This window comes from Sarcophilus harrisii, chromosome 3, assembly GCF_902635505.1.
Source record: "Sarcophilus harrisii chromosome 3, mSarHar1.11, whole genome shotgun sequence".
Classification (NCBI taxonomy): domain Eukaryota; kingdom Metazoa; phylum Chordata; class Mammalia; order Dasyuromorphia; family Dasyuridae; genus Sarcophilus; species Sarcophilus harrisii.
Window position 1 is genome coordinate 357,430,538 of NC_045428.1, and position 23,128 is coordinate 357,453,665.

Sequence of the window (23,128 nt, forward strand, 5' to 3'; positions counted from 1 at the left end):
TTGTTATCTACTTTCTCTTTTCCCTTATTAGGTTTACTCCCTTCCTTCGTTTCGCATAGAAAAATTCTCATAACTCTAGCAACTCCTGGCAGCCAGAGGGTAGCATAAACCGATTCCTCTGGGTTAGATGGATCTCTATTATTCACATATATATTTAATTGTTGGCATATCAAATCCTCAGCAGAACCATAGTTTGGCCAAATTATTTCCACCACCAATATTTTGATTGCCCCAAACAAAACAACAATATTTAATCATTATCTTCTTGTCTTTCCCTTTATACCTGGGTAATTTATCCCAGTCTCTGAGTCGACTCCCAAGTGGGCTATCGACTGGAATTCCCTGGCTATCATCCTGACATACATTTTGGATTGCTTCTGTCCCATTTTACAACTTGGTCTCAAACCAAATTGTCAGTGGAGGTTCTTTGTTACCCTCATTCCTGCAGTCACGAGAGATTCCTTAGAAAGTCCTTTACCATTGGGGTCAATAGCAGTCTACCAAAGCAATTTTTAGGAAGGCTAGTCCCTCATGTCTCCCTTGACCTAGCCAATAGACCCCAGGCTTCCCAAGTTCACCTCAAGAACACATGTTTTCTTTTCAGACTGCTGCCGATCCGTCAGGACTCTATTTCTCCTTTTTGTCTTCAATTCTGCTTTTCAATGAGTATCTCTGCCTTAGGTCATTTGTCAGAAAGGGAGGGAGGCTACACACTCAGAGCCAGAGACTACAAAAAAACTAGCTGTGGGAGCGCCTATCCCTGTTCAGGATGCGCAGCCATTTCCCTCAAAGACTCATCCTGGATGAGCCCCCAAAACAATGAGGGATAGAAAATCCTATCCAAAAATCACTACTCAGAGACCTCTCAAAGTAAAAAGCAGAAAAGTTGTTTATTTAATAAATTCTTATGAGAACGAGCAATTCCACCATGAGGAAGGAAAGAGAGAAAGCTCACGGTAGAAGGGCTAAAAAAAGGGATAACATATACAGTTTTTATAGGTTTTAGTTACAAAGGATTACGTCATGATTTGGAGAACATTAAGAGATAGGTGACTCCCCCACCCCTTAATTGGATATTATTCGTGGCAAAACAAAAAAGGAGATTCCCTAGTTCCAGGAGGCACCATACATCAGGCAACTAATTGTCTAAACCCTGATAACTTGAACAGTGATAAATGCCATCATTCGAGGTTAAATACATATATCTAAAATCTAAGCACATATTGGCTACTACTCAACATACTTATGCAGGTCACAGAGACAGAGAGAAGTTCATTTTATTTCTACTCCACACAATCTGAAAAAAAAAAAAAAAAAGGCATTCAACAACCTTCCAGACATTTAGGTTTCTGTTGAAAAAAAGAGAAAGCTGACCTTAACAGACATTTTGATATACACAAAATATAAGATAAATAGAAAAATTATTTCAAGGAATTCAATAAGGATAAACTGCTTAGTGCCTAAATTTTATACACATAATTTCTGCCTCGGGATTAAGATTGTTGTTAGCAATTGGGTAATTCATGGGGTGGAGGTGAATATGATGTGACTCTAAAAGACAAAAACATATAGGTAAAGGTTAAAACAATAATTATATAATATGATGTGGTGCAAGAGTAAGAACTAACATAGTGGAATTAGATATGGGGAAAGAGGGCTGGCAATTCTGAAATCCTACTCACACTGGTAATGAATACAAGAGGAAACAATACATGTACATCTAGGAGACGATAAAATTTTTCAGAATTTAAGAAATACTAGGGTGAGGGAATAGGATAAGGTGGTAGATGGAAAGGTATGTAGGGGAAATGGGATATGGTGTGTAACTTAATAGTAATGAGATAAAGAAGGAGATAAAGGGTGGTGACAGAAGATAAAAGAGCCATCCTTTGGAAGGGAGTGGGCTTGGGGAAGGAAGTTAGGAAGCTAAACTAGCAGTAAAAGTAGAAGAGTCCACAGGGATAGGAAATAAGAGATATCCACAAACATAAGGATATGGAGTAGAATTTTCCAAGGGAAAAAAAAAAAAAACCAGGAAGAGTAATCATTGATCTAACACAAAGTGAAAGTTAAAATAGATTTGCTCAAAAAAGAAAAATAGAGAAACCACATTATTATGTCAGCCATATGGATATTCCTTTTAGATTATTCAAAACAATTAAATAGTATAGGGTCAGAATATCATTCTGAAATCTATGTGAGTGTATACAGGCATGTTTGTATTTATGCTTACATAAAGATATACATGTTAAACTGTAGTCTCCTTGAGGGAGATTGGGGGGAGGGGAAGAAAAGGAGGAAAAGAATAAAGTAAACAGTGGACAGGAAAGAACAAACGAAAAGCCACAAGGAAGCAAAGAAAAGATGGGGCAGTTCTGAATAAACTTTGTTCTATTTTTATACACATTTTCTTGAAAAGAAAATTATTACTTATTTTGAATTCTTTTTTATAATCATGTACAAGTGACAATGCTATTATTTCTTTTTTTAATTTTCATTACTTTTTTGGGTATGGTATTATGCTTTAAATAAATATATTTTAAAAGGAAGAAAGAAAAAGACTGAAAACAGAAGCCTTTCACTTTGAATCAGAAGTCATCATGGGTAACTATGGAAAATATATTTTAGTACTATCAGAAAAGACAAAATCATAGATTTCAAAGCAGGCCAAATAAACACTGATGGACACATGCAGAAAGAAGGAGAATATCTGCTATAACAAAAATTGATGGAAATGAAATTAACACTGAAAGATTGCCATTGTCTCATTACCAGTTTTGAAAAACGTAGCTCAGTGAATAGTGCACCAGCTCTGGATTCAGGAGGACCTGAGTTCAAATCTAGCCTCAGACACTTAATACTTCCTAGCTGTGTGACCCTGGTCAAGTCACTGAAGCCCGATTTCCTCAGCCAAAAAAAAAAAGAAAGAAAAAAGAAAGAAAGAAAAAAAGAAGAAAAATCCTAGCCCTAACCTAAGAAAAAAAAAGTTAGTTTAAATCTCTCACTGGCACAGAGGCTGTGGAATACATAAACTTAACATTGTATACTCTTTTCAGTTTGATAATTTTTACTGAACTTATTTTTTATAAAGCATATATGTGTAAGTATGTGTACTTATGTATATCTATGTGTCTATGCATGTTTGACTGAATTTCAGGAAGCTGGCTCAGTGTTGAGAGTGTGCGAATAAATTTGAGAATGGCCATGTTATAAATACGATTTCAATACTTCTCCCCACAAATAGTTCCAGTGATGAATTTCACTAAATTTTCTTTCATATTTTTGAAACTAGTAAAGGTGATTTGTTTAAGTAATAATCCTTTTGGGAACAATGATTATGTTTAATATTATTTCCACTATTAAAGAATAACTTTAAAACAGTTTAAATCCCCTCCCCCAATTCAGAATTCTTAATAGAGGAAAATGGCATGGTTTTTCATTGTAAAAGATTTTGATGTTTTAGAATTCCCCCCAAAAGTGCCTTAAAGTCCCATGTATGAAGCCTTGATTTTAATGATTTTACCATCTCCTTTCTCAATATATGAAACAGTTTTCAGGAGAGGGCTTAAAATTAGACTCTAAATAAAACTTGGTGGAACGCAAATTATAAATGTATCCTTCTACTGAACTCTCCTACCTTTTTGCCCCTTTAATGTTTTTCTTTCATCTGCTATTGCTCCCCAAATTTCTCTGGAAAACAAGAATAATAATGTATTTTGAGATATTTAGTATTATATTCATTTAAATGAATATAAGATTGACAGCTTTTTATCAGTTATTCTCTTGAGTTTCTCTCCTTTAAGGATTTTGCCATTAATCACTATTTGTAATGTTATGCCACAGTCCTCAGTCTCCCTAATTATCCTGATCAAGTCCTGACTCAGTTTCTCTGCTTCAGTCAAAGCTCAGTCCTGCAAAAGCTCCCCTTCCTCTTTATCAGAACATTTGATAAGGATAAAAGATCTTATGTTTTAAAATATCAGAATGTCTCTCCCTGTCCTAAGTTACAGGAATGTCAGATACCATCTTATCAAATATCTCTCTCCCCATGTCTGGGGTGCCTCCCCCTGATTATGTCATCTCATCTCTGGTGGCTCAGCCCACCCTGGCTTCCCTTCCCACTCTCAGCACACTGACTAGGCCCCTGCCTCAGTCTGCCCCCTGCATCTGAGCCACGTGTATATACATTTTTGAGAACTCACATTGTTTGCTGGATTCTTGGAGATGATAGTCTCATTCAGCTCTGGAACCAAACCATGGATCCATATGGTCCCAGTATATTTCTCCATTAAATAAATTATTAAATACTCTCTAATATCTATCTTACTCACTTTCTCCAGCATTACAGTACATTATTTGTCTTGTCATTCAATATATATATATATATATCTTCACTTATTGGTAGTTACTTATTAAAAGCACACTATATGTGCTTTTAATTTGGTTTTAATTTTTGGGCTCACATTAATTCAGAGAGGTATCCAGAATTTTCCATTTTCTTATATCAATAATTTTAATTCCTAGTTTGTTTCTTTTTGATTGGGAATCTAGAATTTATTTAGTCAGTCTCCACTTATCAGGCATTTCATGCATGTCCACAAGAACGCTTTGAGAAATGTTCTTTGAACATAAACATAATCTCTTCTTTTGACTTGTTTGCACACTACATTCCATTTCTTTTATTCCAATAAGGTGAAGATAGAAACAGATGAGGGGTACATTGATTTCGGTAATTTCACAAGGATACTGCTATAGTGATTTGTAATGATAATCTACCATTCTGAAACCCCACCAATATTACATTAGTTTACCTTGTGCTAAACAGCTTTACTCGTATGGCAAACCTTATGTATTTTTTTTCTTCTTCTAAATTGTTCAACTGTGGGAAAGAAACATTGTTAGATAAAGCAAAATATATTATTTTAAAAACGAATTTTAGTTAAAATTTTGAGTTTGAAATCCTATGACTTCCTCACTTCTCTTTCCTTCCCCTTCTTCCTGAAATAGTAAGCGATCAGATTCAAATTACACTTGTGCAATAATGTAAAATATTTCCATTTTAGTCATTTTACACAAGAAGACTAAAAGAAAAGAAAAAAATGAAAGAAAGAAAAACTGAAAAATACTGTGCTTCAGTCAATATTTAATCAAGATCAGTTCTTTCTATGCAGACAGATATTTTCATCATTTGTTCTTTTGGATTATTTTGGTTTATTGGATTTGTTTGAAAATATTTGTTAAATAATTGTTATTCAATTTGTTAGTCAAAGTTTTTTATCCAACAACATTCCTGTTTCAATGTACTACTTCCTGGTCCTGTTCACTATGAAGCAATTCAGGCCTTACCACATTTTCCTGAAATTAACCTGCTTCTCATTTCTTAGGGCATAATACAATAATATTTCATTACAAACATATACCACAGCTTCTTTGGCCATTCTCCAATTGATGGGCATTCCATTTGATTTCTAATTCTTAGCTACCAAAAGAGCTGCTATAAATATTTTTGTACAAAGAGATCCTTTTCTAGACCTAATAGAATTATTGCTGTGTCAAAGAGGATGCAGGTTTGATATCCCTTTGATTAGTGTTCCAAATTGCTCTCCAGAAAGGTTGATTCAATTTACAACTCCATAACAGAACTTGTAGTGTCCCACTTTTCCCACATCCCTTCCAACATCCAACTATTTTTGCTCATATTAGCCAATCTCAGAACTGTGAGGTGATAACTCAGAGTTGTTTGAATGTGCATCTCTCTGATCATTAGTGATTAAGAATATTTTTGTATGACAATAGATAATTCTTATTTCTTTGTCTAAAAATTGTCTGATCAGAGATTTTGAACATTTACCAATTGAAGATGGCATAGATAAACTTGACAAATTTTTATTTTGTAATGCTCTCTGTCTTTGGTTCTAAATTCTTCCCCATGCATCAGTCTGATCAATAAACTATTCTTTGATGTCTTAATTTGCTGGTGGTATCCCTCTTTATATGTAATTCATTTCTTGTGTGGCAATTTTTTTACTGTTGGGGTAGTGATGATCTATTCCAATCTTCTTCAAGAAGGCCTGCCCCTCCTTGTTACAGTTAAAACCCAATTGCCTGGCAGGCCTTGAACCATTCTTATTTTCCTAATAAGAAAAGCTTATCAAAGTAAAGAGAACCTTATAAACAATAAAGAGAACCTTATCAAATCAAAGAGAAGTAAAAGACAATTTTAATGAGAATGCAAGCCAACATAAGAAAATCATTAAAATGAGATTACTATGAGTTTATATCACTGGCAAGGGTTTCCTCTCTCCCCTCTCCCTCCTGAAAGATTTCTGAAGGAGATAATAGACATTTTTATCAGTATCCCTTCCATGGCAGAATGGATTAAAGTGCCAGACAGGCATTCCAAGAACTTCTTTTAAGGGTGTAGTCCAAATAAAAAAGATAAGAAATTCAAAAACATTGAGGCTACAAATGTTACAGAGATTAAAGCATGTAAAAGAATAGAAGAGCTAATGTCCAACAGCCAAAATTAACAAGCCCTTAAGGGAAATCCCATTGACATATCTGTGCAAATTTGTCTTTAATATCTTCCTCTCAGTGAAGATAATTTCGCAAACTTTCAAGAGAAAGTATGACCAAAAGAGGAGATGCCAATAGAACCTTTCTCCCCTCATTTTTTAAAAATTTATTTCAATGCATTGAGAGTATTTTGGTTGATTATTTCCCCTCCCTTTTATCTCTTTTATTAGTTTAAAATGTTATTTCTTATAAAGAGTGTGGGGATCACTGTGAAGGAGGAGAAAAACAGAAGAAATTATGATTTTTAAAATCAAAAGCTCTCAGTCAACTTTTTCTTTCTCTCTTGGAAAAAAAAAGTGCAAACAAATAGTGATAAGAGCACAAAGCAGAGTGTGTAATATTGCTGTATGAATAGAGAAAGGAATAAATACAGAGATATGGAAGAGGTGGAACTGACAAGATTTGGTAACTGGTATGTTACTATCTAGGTGTAAGGGGGAGAGCACTAAGAGTTATATAAAAATCTGAATGCCAGGAGTTGGAGAAAGTAATTTTGATGTGTAGAGGACGAAATCCATGGTATATTTATTCATTAGTCTGGAAAGGTTATACTTGAATCTACAAGTTTGGGTATTTTCTATGCAGAGTTTCATTCCTTGGCAGCTGAAAAGATGAACAAGAAAGAAGATGTCAAGAGAATTTCAGGGGAAACAATACTCTGATTTACCTTGTTTACTTGTGTTTCAAATTGCTTAGGGTGAGAAGAGTGATTATAAGGAATAATCCTGTTAGAGTGAATATATATATTCCTAGTTCCACTTGCAAAAACTAACATCACATTAGAGTGTTGAAAATGGATTTTTCCCCTAATTCCAGATTCCTACGAATAAGCATAATTGTGTCTGTGGCAGTTTTAGTTTAAATTATGAGAGTCTCACACAACTCCTAGCAAGCTCCAAGTTACAAACATTGTTTTGAGGCCTCTTTTGCATCCTCCTCATTGTATCCCCGAGTTTTCAGGAAAATACAAAGAAGCCAGCTCTAAACTAATCCTTCAAGAATACAAATGAGAAAAATCCCCAGGAATTGGACTCCCTTACCATGATGGTTCTTTGTCTTTTTTCCTCACTTACCTGGATATCTTCTTCTGTTTCCACGTTTAAAAATTCATTTTCTCTGTTAAACAGTATCACCACAGAGTATGTCTTTTAATTGAGAAGAGTTCTCCTTTGGCTATCAAGCATCTAGGTTTGTATCCCAGTTCTTTCACACTTGAGTAAGTCAAGTGTACTGAATTCCATTCATTGGAATGTATTATTGACGACTTATTTTTCTCTTGTGTGTCTTAATAGTGTTTTGGTGTGAGTGGTTACTAAATTATGGCTTATGTTTTATTATGGTTCTAATGGAGGGGGTGGTCATATTCATTCACAAAGATGTCTCTAGAATTTTCCTTAAATTCATTGAGTTTAGTTCATGATATTGTTACTCCTTCTGTCACATATACAATTTCTTCAGCCAATCTCAACATGCCCAATTGTTCAGGTATTGTAATGCCGGAAGAAACTGAGCAAGACAGACATTAGAGATTAATTCAATAGTTTATGAAATGGTGAGAGATACTGGGACTTATAGATCCATGGTTAGTCCCAGGGCTGGACGAAACTATCATCTCAAAGAGTCCAGCCATGAAGTACTCAAAGGGCTTTTTACGGGATAACATTTATATGGGATTTTTTAATGGGATAACAAGAATGACACACAATAGGGGAGGTACCTAGGTGGGGATAAGCTAATGGGGGGAGGCCCCTAGAATGATACAATGGAGGAGGTTACTGATATTCTAATGACATCTAAAATGGATAAACCTTTATCCTGTCAAAGATTAAGAAGGAATGTCTATAACCTAAAGATATAAAACCTTTATCTCATCAACCATTTAAGAGGGAATGATTATAGCCTGGGATTTTGGGGCAGAACAACTGAGGTAGACCTTTATCTCATCAAACATTAAGAGGGAACGGTTATAACCTGAGGCAGAATAACTAAATAGGACAATTGGAGAAACTGGGTCACCATATTAAAAGGGAACTTTGGTACAGCAGTGTAATGGGCTGAGGTTTGAGTTGATGCATCGAGGTCCCAAGTAAGTGAGGCTAAATAGTAATTAGGCTATATTCTACTGATATACATGCTTGGATAAAGAATGGTCCCTGCCCACTCTCCGTGCAAGTCCTGATGTGTTGTATAGGAAATGACGATTTTGGTGGGTGGAGGCAGAGAGAGAGACAGGAAGAGAAGCTGGGAGAGATTGGGCCTGGGTTCCAGACTCCGAGCTGCTGGTTGTGTGGCTACTGGTCGAGCTAGCTTCTTGACTCAGCTGCACACATTGCTATCGCCGATTCTCTTCCACCTCTGATCCTTCTTCACTGAGAATAAAGACTGACGATTTTCCCCTAACCTGAATTCCTGACTCCTGTTGATTTAAAAATACACAATCTTCACACAGCAGCATCTCCAAGCTTTTGGAGTGACACAAGATTACAAAAAAGACCATTAAAAGTAGCTTCCCTTTTTTCATGTTTGTAGTCTACATTCCATTTAGTTTATTATCATTAAAATGATGGCAGTACCAATTTCTATAACTTTTGTAATTTGATTAGGAAGCTATTAAAATTTCCAAAAGGATTCTAACATTCTTAAACCCATTGGGGGTTCATGAGTATTCCTAGCTGTCCAGAGATACCCATTTATGAAGCATCAGCATTTAAATTTTACAGATCATTAACAAATAAATTTTCTTTATTTTTCTTGTCCTTAGTGGAAGTTTTTATTTCCAAAGCTTCTCCTGTGTTCTCCTCAGGACAAGACACCTTTTTTTAGAAGAGACAAGTAAAATAAATTTTTAATAAAAATCAAGTCAAAATTTGTGAAATCAGTAAATTGAGAACACTCTGAATGAATGCTCTGATGAATTATTCCCCCAGTCAGAAAAAGGTTTTTGAAAGAGATAAGTCATTTCCTGCACAAACCACTTCCAAGAGAGACATGTGGAAGTATAATAAGGACTTTGAATCAATTTACAAAAATTGTAAGTAAGAAAGATCCAAAAGATCAAAAGCATTCAAACTACTAATTTCATCGAGGGAAAACCTTCTAAGAAACCTAATAAACAGGAGTATATTCCCGACAGTCCAGACTGACAAACTCAGAAAAGAAATTCTAATGACATATCTGAAGGAATCTTTCTTTAATCTGCATCTCAATGAAGACCACTTTTATCTTTACAGACTTGCAACATCAAGCCAGACCTTGCATAGGAGATTTAAGAAGAGATTCTCTCCCCTCACCTCCTTACAGAATTGGAGGTACAAGAGAGTTTAATATTGCCTATAATTTCAATGTTTTGTGGTGGGTAATGTTTTTCCCTTTTTGCCTTTTCTATTTAGTGTTGTAAAGTTTTTTTGTTTTTTTTTAACAAAGTACATGAGAAATCTATGCAAGTCAGAAACAATACTTGGAGAAATACTGACAATTTTTAAAAGAAAAGTGATCAGTAACAATTTTAGAAAACAATATTATTTATATAATCCTAGCAAGAGGTAACAAGACTGTAAACCAGGATAAGAAATGGTCATATGAATAAAGAAAAAGGAGTAAATGCCTGAGATGTTTTATGATAACAACTAATATAATGACATATAAAATGAGGGTGAAAGGGAGACAAAATGACTGTGAACTGCAAGGGCTGGGTGCCTGACCTGAAGGCAGTGTTCTCAATGATAGGGAAAAAAAATGAGTGGAGATTTTAAAGGAAGATTATTTGGATGTCTTGAGAATGAAATGCATGTTGATTACTTGGATGTATAGATTTAAGCTTCTTCTGCAGTGAGCTATTTATACACCCAAAGGGACCTGATGATATTGAGGAGGGAAAGAGTATAGTTTTATAGGTGATGAATTGCTATTAGTCACTCAGTCTTATTCAGTGAGAAATGGAAGTTGATCCACCAGAAAGAAATGGGAAGTGTCTACATTACTCAGCACAAGAGGTACCAGGAGAAAGTAGTATCAGGAAGATAGAGGGTGGAGAAAATTGGTATACAGAAGGAAAAGGCTACTTCATAAAAAGGAATAGAATGTCCAGGAACTAGAAAGACTGAGAAAAAGCCTAAGACTTGAAAATTAAAACATTAGTATAATTTGAGCTATAAAAATTTATTTAAAAAAATAAGTTTCCAAAGGATTCCACTATTATTAAATGGTAAAGTACATCCAAAACCACCACCACACCACCAACAACAAAACAGTCTCAATCAAAATTCTTTGGTAAGACTTATAAAAGGCAAAGAAAAGAAAGAAAAATGATTGGAAATGTCTGGATAACTAAGAGCTTAGAAGCAAATAAATGCAAAAATCTATTATGCAAGTAATCTGAAATACAGGAAAAGTGGGAAAAGAATTCTATGCCCTAGAAAAATTGCAAAACAGGCACAAAGTAAGTTTAGAATAGTCTCATGCACAATTAACCAGGATAAATTCTGGATATACAACTAGATTTAGTATAAGAAAAGACTAATAAGTTCTCATTTAAAATAGGAGTTCCTTTCTGTGATACGATTTTTGGGGATAGGGACAGGATATACTCTCAAAAACTGTAAAGGCCATACTTAAAGAAAAATATCATTTAAATTACACTGCATATCAGCAAACTTTTATAAGAAGCAAATCAATGCAGCTTAAAAGAGGAAAAACATTAGGAACAAATTTTTATGATCATGCTCTCAATTACAAACACAATTATTCAGGATTTTTAAAGAATGAATAGAAACTGAAAAGATTTAGTTCTTCCCCATCATCCTTTTGCCCACCCATAGTGAATTATTCAATTACATTATAAACAAATGGCTTTCCAAAAAAGATTTAAACACCATTAAAGAAAAAGGATGCTATATCATGAATAAGAAGGGAAATGGCAATTAAACCAAATGGTGATATTATATTGAGATAGTCAAAAAGAATTAATTTTGTCTCAGCAACTTTGCTTAACTTTGAACATAGAATGAATTGAGAAAATATAGTAGATTACTCTTCAGAGAGTACCCATTGAATTAGAAAACAGCAACTCAAGAACTATATGCAGAAGATACATAGAACATAAGTGCAAAACAATCTCAGAGGAAAAATATTAGTCACACATTGAGTATGGATAAGGAAGACTCACTACCAAAGTACCTTTTCAGAAGATAGAATTTGAGTCTTGTAAAATGTGAAAATATGATGGAAGAGATGGAGAGAGAAACATTACAGTCAGAGAGAACAAAGGATTGACAATGCATGGAGTTGACATGGTAGCATTTGAGAAGAGCAAGAAGCCCCTGGCTCTCTGGATTTGGAAGGCAGTAGACATCATGTCGAAGAAAATGCAGTAGACATGTAGAAAAATGAGAAAGGGCTAAGGTGGTGAGGGACTATTAAGGTTAGCATTATCTACTTTATGGAGGAGATTCCAGATTAGAAAGAATAGGGCCAAACGATGGTCAGATCTGTTTTTTCAAACAATCATTATGACAGGTGAGGGTAGAATTGAGTGGAGTGGAGAAAGATTTTAGGAAGGTAGAGACCTTTGCAATCAACTAGGGTTGAGATGAGAAAGAACTGAACCAATATGATAACGAAGTGGAGAGGGAATAGAGTGATATAACAGAAAAATTGTATTGGTAGAAATGAAAATGTTTGAAGAGATTGTTTGCATGGAGTGAGCATTCATTAAACTCATGGGAGCTGAAATGACTACAAGATTACAATGCAAGATTCTATGGAGGGAGAAGAGAAATTAGAAGAGGACAAAGCCTTGGGGAGCACAGCCATCCATGCTGAGTAGGGCAGGTCTGTATATAGATCCTTCTATCTAAAGAAGACTCAAGAAGACTAACAAAACAAATAGGAGAAGTCCTCGATGGAAGCTGGATCACCAAAACTTAAAAAGAGGAAGTCTGTCCAAGAGATTAGGATGATCCATGGTGTCAAAAGTCATAGAGAAATCAAGAACAATAGGAACTGAAGGAAGAGGATTCTGGGAAGATTGTGGAATAGCTCAGAAAATTCTAAGCTCTCCCAGTTTTCCCCACAAAAAGAGAGACAAAAATCTGCACTTCTAAGGTGACAAAGAGTAGTGAAAACTGAAACACAAATAGGGGCTGGGGATGAACAGTGGTCCTCCTGGTTCATTAGGAGAAGATCTGAAGATACTAGGAAGATGATTTCCCTTCTTTGAATTGTAAATACTTTCAAGGATAGTTCCACTTAAACAATAATTGGGGAGCCAGCCTAGGGGTAAGTTGGGTAGGGATATAGTCTCAGCCCCAGCTACAAGAACTTTCACTTCCTAGACTGGGTGGAAAAGTTTGAGACACTCTCTCCTGATAAGGAACAGGAGGCACAATTGTACTACATAGACTTCACCCTGGGAGATAAAGAATTAGGACCTGCTAGATGAGTGCAGAAGCACTGAGATAAAACGGCTGCTGGCTGCCGGCATTTTCAGGTGGCTGGAGATGTTAGTTTAGTGTTTCAGGCTAGAGGGGAAAACTGAAGGAAGACTTGAGACTGGAAGATATCCCCCATCCTAAAAAAAGGATGAGAGAAGCTCTTATTTCAAAAGATCAAAACAAACAAAGGAGAAAGAACTCAGTCATAGAAAGGGATATCTACATAGGAAAGACCCAAGTTTATCTTCAGTGCAGGTTGTTGAAGTTTAATAAAAAAAAAAAAGTCCTACTTCCCCAAGTAATGTCAAATGCTCACATCCCCATGAGGAATTCATATAAGATCTCAAAAAATACTTTAAAAAGCAAATGAGAAGAATTGAGAACAAACTAAAATATATGTATAAAATATAAAAAAGAAGAATCCAAGAAAAACAAGATTATGAAACAAAATTCAAAATTCAAACAAATAGAAAAGGAGACCCACACTTTTAATAACTCTTTGAAAAAATAGAACTGACAAGAAGAAGGCACAAAAGTAATGAGACCAAGGAATAAGAAAACAAAATATAAAGAATGAAAATGTGAGACATCTCATAAGAAAAACAACAGATATGGAGAACAGATGAAGAAACATAAGAATAATTGAAGTACCTGAAAGGTAGTATATGAAAAAGAAATCTTCATGCAATACTACAAGAAACAAAGAAAATTGTCCTGAAGTGTTAGAACAAGAGAGGATAATAGAAATGGGGGGGAAAAGTCAATTAATCACCTACTGAACATGAAAAAAAAAACTACAGGAACATCATTGCTACATTTCAAAACACCCAGATCTATTAGAAAATTATATAAAAAATAACAAAACTGCTGCAAGAAAATTCAAATATGCAGAAACCCCAATTAAAATCACCCAGAACCTATCAGCAATTACAATAAAAGATCAAAGGTCTTGGAATGCTATTTATCAAAAAATCAAAAGAACTAAGGTTGAGGCAAAAATATTGTGTCCAGCAAAATTCACGATAACTTGATAGAAGAAAAAATGAAAGCATTCAACAAACTGTCAGATATTCAGTCTTCTTTTGGAAAAAGAGAAGTCTGAATTTAATAGAAATTTTGATATTCATGAAATATAAAATAATTGAAATAACTTAATTAAAACAAATTTTTAAATTTTATAATCAGAAATTAAAACCTCACGTCTCAGATTGTTGTTATTGAGTAGTTCAAGGGGTAGAAGTGAGTATGATGCAATTCTAAAAAGCAAAACCATGTAGGAAAAGGTTAAAACAATCATTATATCATATGATGTGATGGAAGAGCAAGACCTGATATAGTGAAATTACCTATGGGAGAGAAGGGCTGGCAAGTCAGAAATTCTATTCACAATGGGAATGAGTTAAAGAGGAAACAATACATATACATGTAGAAGGGTAAAAAAAATCTTCAGAATTTATGAAATCAGGGGGAGGGAATAGGAAAAGGTGGTATGTGGAAGGGTGTGTAAGAGAAATGGGATAAGATGTGTACATTAATGTTAATGGGATAAAGATGAAGATAAAGGATGGTGACAGAAGTTAAAGGAGGCCTCCTTTGGATTTGAGTGGACTTGGGGAAGGATGTCAAGTAATAGCAAGCTAAACTAACAAAAAAAGTAGGAGAGTCCACAGGCATAGGAAATTAGAGATATCCACAAACATAAGGATTAGGAACAGAATTAAAAAAAAAAAAAAAACAAGAATAGTAATCACTGATCTAAGACAAAGTGAAAGTTAAATTAGATTGGCTCAAAAAAGAAAAAGAGGAACTACATTATGTTGCCAGCCATATTAATTATTATTTTATATCATCCAAAACAATTAAGTAGTTTATGGTCCAAATATCATTGTGAAGTAGAATATGATTAAGTTGGTGAATTTACAAAAATAAAGTCTTAGACCTAAGGAGGATGGTATCATCCACCTTCAGAGAAACAGAGGACAAACCTGAATGAATATCTGTATATTTGTGTGTGATTAAAAGTATCCATGTGTATATGTGTCTATGTATATGTTTATATATATATAAATGGATGTACTGGGAGGGACAGATCGCAGCAAAAGGTCATATCCCTAGTAGCAACTACATGTCTAGGTAGGCCCCAGGCAGGTATACTGACAGGATTCCATAGTAAGCCCTTGTTGCATTTTTTGGGCTGATAAGATATTTTGTACAAAGAGAGCTATCTTGAACTGATGCTCAGAGTTATATATTATAACTGATGCCCACAAGCTATAAGGAAGCAAAGATAAAATAGAAAAAAGTTTAGAATAAATGATATTGTATTTTATTTATTTTCTTGAAAAGGAAATTTCTTGTTTTTACATATGTTGAATCCTTTCTTATAGTCTTGTGCAAATAATAATGCCTTTTTTCCTTTTCTTTTCTCCATTACTTTTATTTCTCTTCTGTATTATATTTTAAAACATATATATAATAAAAAAGAAAAGTACTGAGAACAAAAGCTTTTAGATCAGCAGTAATTAAAGGTAACTTTGGAAACTATATTTTGGTACTTTCAGAAATGACATAATCATAGATTTCAGAGCAGCCTAAATAAACATTGTTGAACAGATGCAGAGAGGAATAATGGAAATGAAAACAACACTGCAAGATTGTCATTCTCTCATTACCTGTTTTGAAAAATCTTAGCTCTAAGAAAAGTAAATGAAGCAAGTATGAATCTCTAATTTGAAGAGAAGGCTATGGGAATACAGAAACTTAACGTTGTATATTCTTTTCAGTTTCAGTTATATTGGTAGGTTTGGGCACGCTGTTGTTTCTATAAGAATATATGCAATATGTGTATCTGTGCAAGTCTGTGTGTGTGTCTATTTAATGTATCTTTGAATTAAAGGGAGTAGGCTCAGTGGTGAAGGTGTGGAAATAAATTTGAGAATGGCCAAGTTATAAATATGTAATATTTCAATAATTTTCCCCTCTAATAAATTCAGTGATGAATTTCACTAGGTTTTTTGTTTGTTTTTTTCATATTGTTGAAACTAGTAAAGATGATTTGTTTAAGTAATAATCTTTTGGGGAACAGTGACTATGTATACTATTATTTCCAGTATAAAAGAATAATTTTAAAATGATTTTAAAAATTTTCCCCTAATTTAAAAGAGGAAATAGCATTGCTTTTCATCATAAAAGCAATTTTTTTTAGAATCCCCATTAAAATTGCCTTCAGTCCCCTTTGTTTTATGACTTTAGCATCTCCTTTCTCACTATGTGAAACAGTCTTCCAAAGAGAGCACACAAATAGGTTTTGAATAAAACTTTGTGGGTTCTAAATTATAAATGTATCCTTGAAATCAATTCTGCAACCTTAGGATTTGTGCCTTTGATTTTATCCTATGATTTATTTTTTTCCAAGTCTATTGTTTTCCTCTTTAATTTTCCATAGAACTTCTCTGGAAAACAAAATCAATAATGTGTTTTAAGATACTTTGCATTATATTCATTGAAATGAATATAATATTGACAGTTTTTTTTATCAGTTATTCTTTTGTATGTTCCCCTTAACATTTTTCCATTTATCACTAATTGTATATTTCTCCTATCATTCAAAATGTTTACTTATATTACTTATTATTATAATTTGAGCTATAAAAATTTATTTAAAAAAATACTTTTCCAAAGGATTCCACCATTACTAAATGATAAAAGTACATCTAAAAACAACAACCACAACAACAACAACAAAACAGTCTCAATCAAAATTAGTGGATTACTTACTTATTAGTGGATACTAAATGAGTGTATGTGCTTTTATTTTGATTTTAATTTTTGTGCTCACATTAATTCAGAGAGGTGTCCAGAATTTTCCATTTTCTTATACCCATCAATGTTAATTCTTGGTTTTATTCTTTTTGATTGGTAATCTAGAATTTCTTTAGCCTGTCTCAACTTGTCAGGCATTTCAGGCATCTCCACAAGAATACTTTGAAAAATGTTCTTTGAACATAAATATTATCTCTTCCTTTGACCTGTTTGTACACTATATTCCATTTGTTATTTCCCAATCAAGTGAGGACAAAAACACATGAGGGGTACACATTTCTATAATTTCACTAGGATACCACCTTGGTGATTTGTAATGTGAGTCTACCATTCTGAAACCCTACTAATAGTACATTAATTTACCTGGCACTGAAGAAATTTGGCGCTGTTGCCACTCTAACATGTGTGATCTTCTCTTGGAAATTTCTTTGCTGTGGGGAAGAAACATATTTTTAAAGATTTTTTCTTTAATGTTTTGAGTTCTGAATCCTATCATTTCCTCATTTCTTCCCCTTCCCTTCTGCCAAGATTGCAATCAGTAAGCAAACAAATTATATTTGGGCAGTAATGTAAAACATTTCCATATTAATCATTTTAGACAAGAAGGCTCAAATAAAAGAAAAAATGAAAGAACAAAAGAAAGTGAAAAATAATATGCTTCAGTCAGTATTCAATCAAGATCAGTCCTTTCTCTGCAAGCAGATAGTGTTCATCATTGTTTTGATTTGTTTGAGTATATATATAATTATCATTCACAGTTCCTCATCCAACAATACTATGTTATTTTGTACTACATCTTTCTGGTTTTGTTCACTTCATTATGTATCAATTCATTTCTTTCCATATTTTCCTGAAATTAACCTACTTCACATTTCTTAGGGCACAATACCATAATATTCATTACAAATATGCATCACAGCTTCTTTGGCCCTTCTCCAATTGAGAGGTATCCCTTTGATTTCTGATCTTAGCCACCAAAAGGCCTAATATAAATATAGTTGGACAAAGAGAACCTTTTCTTTTCTTCTTTTATTTATTTATTTATTTATTTATTTATTGGATTTCTTTAGGAAATTAGACTTAATAGTGCTGGGTGACACTTTGATAGCTCTTTAGGTATGGTTCCACATTACACTCTGAATGGTTGATTCAGTTTATAACAGTACAGTAGTATCCCACTTTTTCCACTTCCCCTCCAACATCTAACATTTTTTGGACATTTTAGCCACTCTCAGAGGTGTGAAAGTAGTACCTCAGAGTTGTTTTATTCTCCATTTCTTTGATCATTAGTGATTTGAAATAGTTTTCATTATGATAAACTTTGATTTCTTTGTCTGAAAAATGCCTGTTCATATGCTTTTACTGTTTATCAATTGAAGATGACATGTATATTTTGAAAAATTTGACTCAGTCTTTACTTATTTAAGAAATGAGATGATTATCAGAGAGATTTATTTTTACTTTTTTAAAATTTATTTATTTTTATTTATTATAATAACTTTTTATTGACAGAACCCATGCCAGGATAATTTATTACAACATTATCCCTTGCACTCACTTCTGTTCCGATTTTTCCCCTCCCTCCTTCCACCCCCTCCCCTAGATGGTAAGCAGTCCTATATATGTTGAATATGTTGTAGTATATCCTACATACAATATGTGTGGGCAGAACCAAACAGTATTCTTGTTGCACAGGGAGAATTGGATTCAGAAGGTAAAAATAACCCGGGAAGAAAAACAAAAATGCAAACACTTTAGATTCATTTCCCAGTGTTTTTCTTTGGGTAGCTGCTTCTGTCCATCATTGATCAAGTTAAACTGAATTAGGTCTCTTTGTCAAAGAAATCCACTTCCATCAGAATACACCTTCATATAGTATTTTTGTTGATGAATATAATAATCTCCTGGTTCTGCTCATCTCACTTAGTATCAGTTCATGTAAGTCTCTCCAAACCTCTCTGTATTCATCCTGCTGGTCATTTCTTACAGAATAATAATATTCCATAACATTCATATACCACAATTTACCCAACCATTCTCCAATTGATGGGTATCCATTCATTTTCCAGTTTCTAGCCACTACAAAAAGGGCTGCCACATACTTTTTGGTACATATAGGTCCCTTTCCCTTCTTTAGTATATCCTTCGGATATAAGCCCAGTAGTAACACTGCTAGGTCAAAGGGTATGCACAGTTTGATAACTTTTGGGGCATAATTCCAGATTGCTCTCCAGAATGGTTGGATTCGTTCACAACTTCACCAACAATGTATCAGTGTCCCAGTTTTCCTGCATCCCCTCCAACAATCATTTTTTTTTTCCTGTCATCTTAGCCAATCTGACAGGTGTGTAGTGGTATCTCAGAGTTGTCTTAATTTTCATTTCTCTGATAAATAATGATTTGGAACACTTTCATATGAGTTGTAATAGTTTCAATTCCATCATCTGAAAATTGTCTGTTCATATCCTTTGACCATTTGTCATTTGGAGAATGGCTTGGTTTCTTATAAATTAGCATCAGTTTTCTATATATTTTGGAAATGAGGCTTTGATCAGAACTTTTAACTGTGAAAATGTTTTCCCAGTTTTTTGCTTCCCTTCTAATCTTGTTTGCATTAGTTTTTTTTGTACAGAAGCTTTTTCATTTGATGTAATCAAAATTTTCTATTTTGTGATCAGTAATGGTCTCTAGTTTGTCTTTGGTCACAAATTTCTTCCTCCTCCACAAGTCTGAGAGATAAACTATCCTATGTTCCTATAATTTATTTATAATCTTGTTCTTTATGCCTAAATCATGGACCCATTTTGATCTTATCTTTGTGTATGGAGTTAAAAGTGGGTCCATAATCATTATATACTTCAACAACGATACTGTATGAGGATGTATTCTGATGGAAGTGGATTTCTTCAACAAAGACAAGATCTAACTTAGTTTCAATTGATCAAGGATGGACAGAAGCAGCTACACCCAAAGAAAGAACACTAGAAATGAATGTAAACTGGTTGCATTTTTGTTCTTCTTCCCAGGTTATTTATATCTTCTAAATCCAATTCTCCCTGAGCAACAAGAAAACTGTTCGGTTCTGCACATATATATTGTATCCAAGATCTACTGTAATCTATTTAACATGTATAGGACTGCTTGCCATCTGGGGGAGAGGGTAGAGGGAGGGAGGAGAAAAATCGGAAGAGGAGCGAGTGCAAGGGATAATGTTGTAAAAAATTAACCTTGCATGGATTCGGTCAATAAAAAGTGAGTAAAAAAAAAAAAAAGTGGGTCCATGCCTAATTTCTGCCAAACTAATGTCCAGTTATCCCAGCAGTTTTTGTCAAATAATGAATTCTTATCCCAAAAGTTGGGATCTTTGGGTTTGTCAAATACTAGATTGCTATAGTTGACTATTCTGTCTTGTGAACCTAACCTGTTCCACTGATGAACTAATCTATTTCTTAGCCAATACCAAATGGTTTTGGTGACTGCTGCTTTATAATATAGTTTTAGATCAGATACAGCTAGACCACCTTCCTTTGATTTTTTTTCATTAATTCTTTTGAGATTCTCAAACTTTTATTATTCCATATGAATTTTGTTATTTTTTCTAGATCATTAAAATATTTCTTGGAAGTCTGATTGGTATTGCACTAAATAAATAGATTAGTTTAGGGACTATTGTCATCTTTATTATATTCGCTCGGCCTATCCAAGACCACTTAATATTTTTCCAATTATTTAAGTCTGACGTTATTTGTGTGAAAAGTTTTTTTGTAATTTTGTGCATATAATTCGTGACTTTTCTTTGATAGACAGATTCCCAAATATTTTATGCTGTTGACAGTTATTTTGAATGGAATTTCTCTTTGCATCTCTTGCTGTTGGATTTTGTTGGTGATGTTTAAAAATGCTGAGGATTTATGGGGATTTATTTTATAACCTGCAACTTTGCTATAAAGTTATGAATTATTTCTAAAAGCTTTTTAGTAGAATCTCTGGGGTTCTCTAAGTATGCCATCATATTATCTGCAAAGAGTGATAGTTTGGTTTCTTCATTGCCTATTCTGATTCCTTTAATCTTTCTCAACTCATTGCGGAGGCTAGTGTTTCTAATACAATATTGAATAATAATGGTGATAGTGGGTAACCTTGCTTCACTCCAGATTTACTAGGAAAAGTTCCAGTTTTTCCCCATTGCATATGATGGCTACTGATGGTTTTAAATATATGTTCCTGATTATTTAAAGAAAAAGTCCATTTATTCCTATAATCTCAAGTGTTTTTATTAGGAATGGATGTTGGATTTTATCAAATGCTTTTTCTGCATCTATTGAGATGATCATCTATTTTTTGTTAGTTTGGTTACTGATATAATCAATTATACCAATAGTTTTCCTAATATTGAGCCAGTCTCCTAATATTGAGCCATTCCTAGTATAAATCCTACTTGGTCATAGTGTATTACCCTGGGGATGATTTTCTGTAATTTTTTTGGTAATATTTTATTTAAGATTTTAGCATCAATATTTATTAGGGAGATTGGTCTATAATTTTCTTTCTCTGTTTTCAGCCGACCTGATTTAGGTATCAGTACCATGTCTGTGTCGTAAAAGGAGTTTTGTAGGACTCCTTCAATCCCTATTTTTTCAAATAGTTTATATAGCATTGGAGTTAATTGTTCTTTAAATGTTTGGTAGAATTCACATGTAAATCCATCTGGTCCTGGGGATTTTTTCTTAGGGAGTTGGTTAATAGCTTGTTCTATTTTTTTTCTAAGATGGGACTGTTTAGGATATTTACTTCTTCCTCTGTTAATCTGGGCAAGCTATATTTTTGAAGGTATTCTTCCATTTCATTTAAGTTGTTGAATTTATTGCCATAAAGTTGGGCAAAGTAATTCCTAATTATTGCTCTAATTTCCTCTTCATTAGTGGCGAGTTCTCCCTTTTCATTTTTAAGACTAACAATTTGGTTTCCTCTTTCCTTTTTTTAATCAGATTTACTAAGGGTTTGTCTATTTTGTTGGTTTTTTCATAGAACCAACTCTTAGTTTTATTAATTAATTCAATAGTTTTTTACTTTCAATTTTATTGATCTCTCCTTTTATTTTTAGAATTTCAAGTTTAGTGTTTGACTGGGGGATTTTTAATTTGTTCCTTTTCTAGCATTTTTAGTTGTAAGCCCAATTTGTTGGCCTTCTCTTTATTTTATGTAAGTAGGCCTCTAGAGATATGAAATTTCCCCTTATTACTGCTTTGGCTGCATCCCACACATTTTGGTATGATGTCTTTTATTGTCGTTTTCTTGGGTGAAGTTATTAATTACGTCTGTGATTTTCTGTTTCACCCAATCATTCTTTAGTATGAGATTATTTAGTTTCCAATTATTTTTTAGGTCTACTTTAACCCCTAGCTTTTTGTTGAATGTAATTTTTATTGCATCATGGTCTGAAGAGGATGCATTTGCTATTTCTGCCTGACTGTATTGGAGTTTGAGGTTTTTATGTCCTAGTATATGGTCTATTTTTGTATAGGTTCCATGAACTGCTGAAAAGAAAGTGTACTCCTTTCTGTCTCCATTTCGTTTTCTCCAGAGTTCTAGCATATCTAACTTTTGTAGGATTCTATTTACCTCTTTGACTTCTTATTTATTTTGTGGTTTGATTTATCTAATTCTGAGAGTGCAAGGTTAAGATCTCCCACTATTATAGTTTTGCTGTCTATTTCTTCTTGCAGCTCTCTTAATTTCTCTTTTAAGAATTTAGATGCTACACCATTTGGTGCATATATATTTAATATTGATATAGCTTCATTATCTATGCTACCCTTTGGCAAAATATAGTGCCCTTCCTTATCTCTTTTAATCAGATCAGTTTTTGCTTTTGCTTGATCTGAGATCAGGATGGCTACCCCTCCTTTTTTGACTTCATCTGAAGCATAGTAGATTTTGCTCCAACCTTTTTACCTTTACTCTGCATGTATCTCCCTGCTTCCTTTGTGTTTCCTGTAAACAACATATTGTAGGATTCTGGCTTTTAATCCATTCTGCTAACCACTTCCTCTTTATGGGGGGAGTTTACCCCATTCACATTTATGGTTAAAATTACCAATTCTGTATTACTTGCTATTTGTTAACCCGTTTATCCTTTTCTCCCTTCTTTCCCCCTTTCCCCCCTTCCCAGTATTAAACTTGTGAGCACCACTTGCTTCTTACAGCCCTCCCTTTTTAGTATCCCTCCCTCCCCACCTTAGAGCTCCTCCCCCTATCTTACTCCTTTCCCTCACAGTTCCTGTATTCCCTTCTGCTTA

The 23,128-nt window shown here is 33.9% G+C and overlaps 2 long non-coding RNA genes across 2 annotated transcripts in view; both read right to left on the reverse strand.

Moving 5' to 3' along the window:
- Nucleotides 1–1,269: 1,269 nt before the first annotated feature.
- On the reverse strand, nucleotides 1,270–5,157 carry LOC116422419. The gene is made up of 3 exons (XR_004233045.1): nucleotides 4,812–5,157; nucleotides 3,638–3,690; nucleotides 1,270–1,297 (listed from the first exon to the last, which is right to left on the reverse strand). It is a non-coding gene; the product is annotated as an uncharacterized LOC116422419 (long non-coding RNA).
- Nucleotides 5,158–17,187: 12,030 nt separating this feature from the next.
- Nucleotides 17,188–23,128, reverse strand: part of LOC116422420 — a 40,408-nt gene continuing 34,467 nt past the window's right edge. The window contains exon 6 of the long non-coding RNA XR_004233046.1: nucleotides 17,188–17,260. This is a non-coding gene — a long non-coding RNA (uncharacterized LOC116422420). The remainder of the gene's footprint in view (nucleotides 17,261–23,128) is intronic.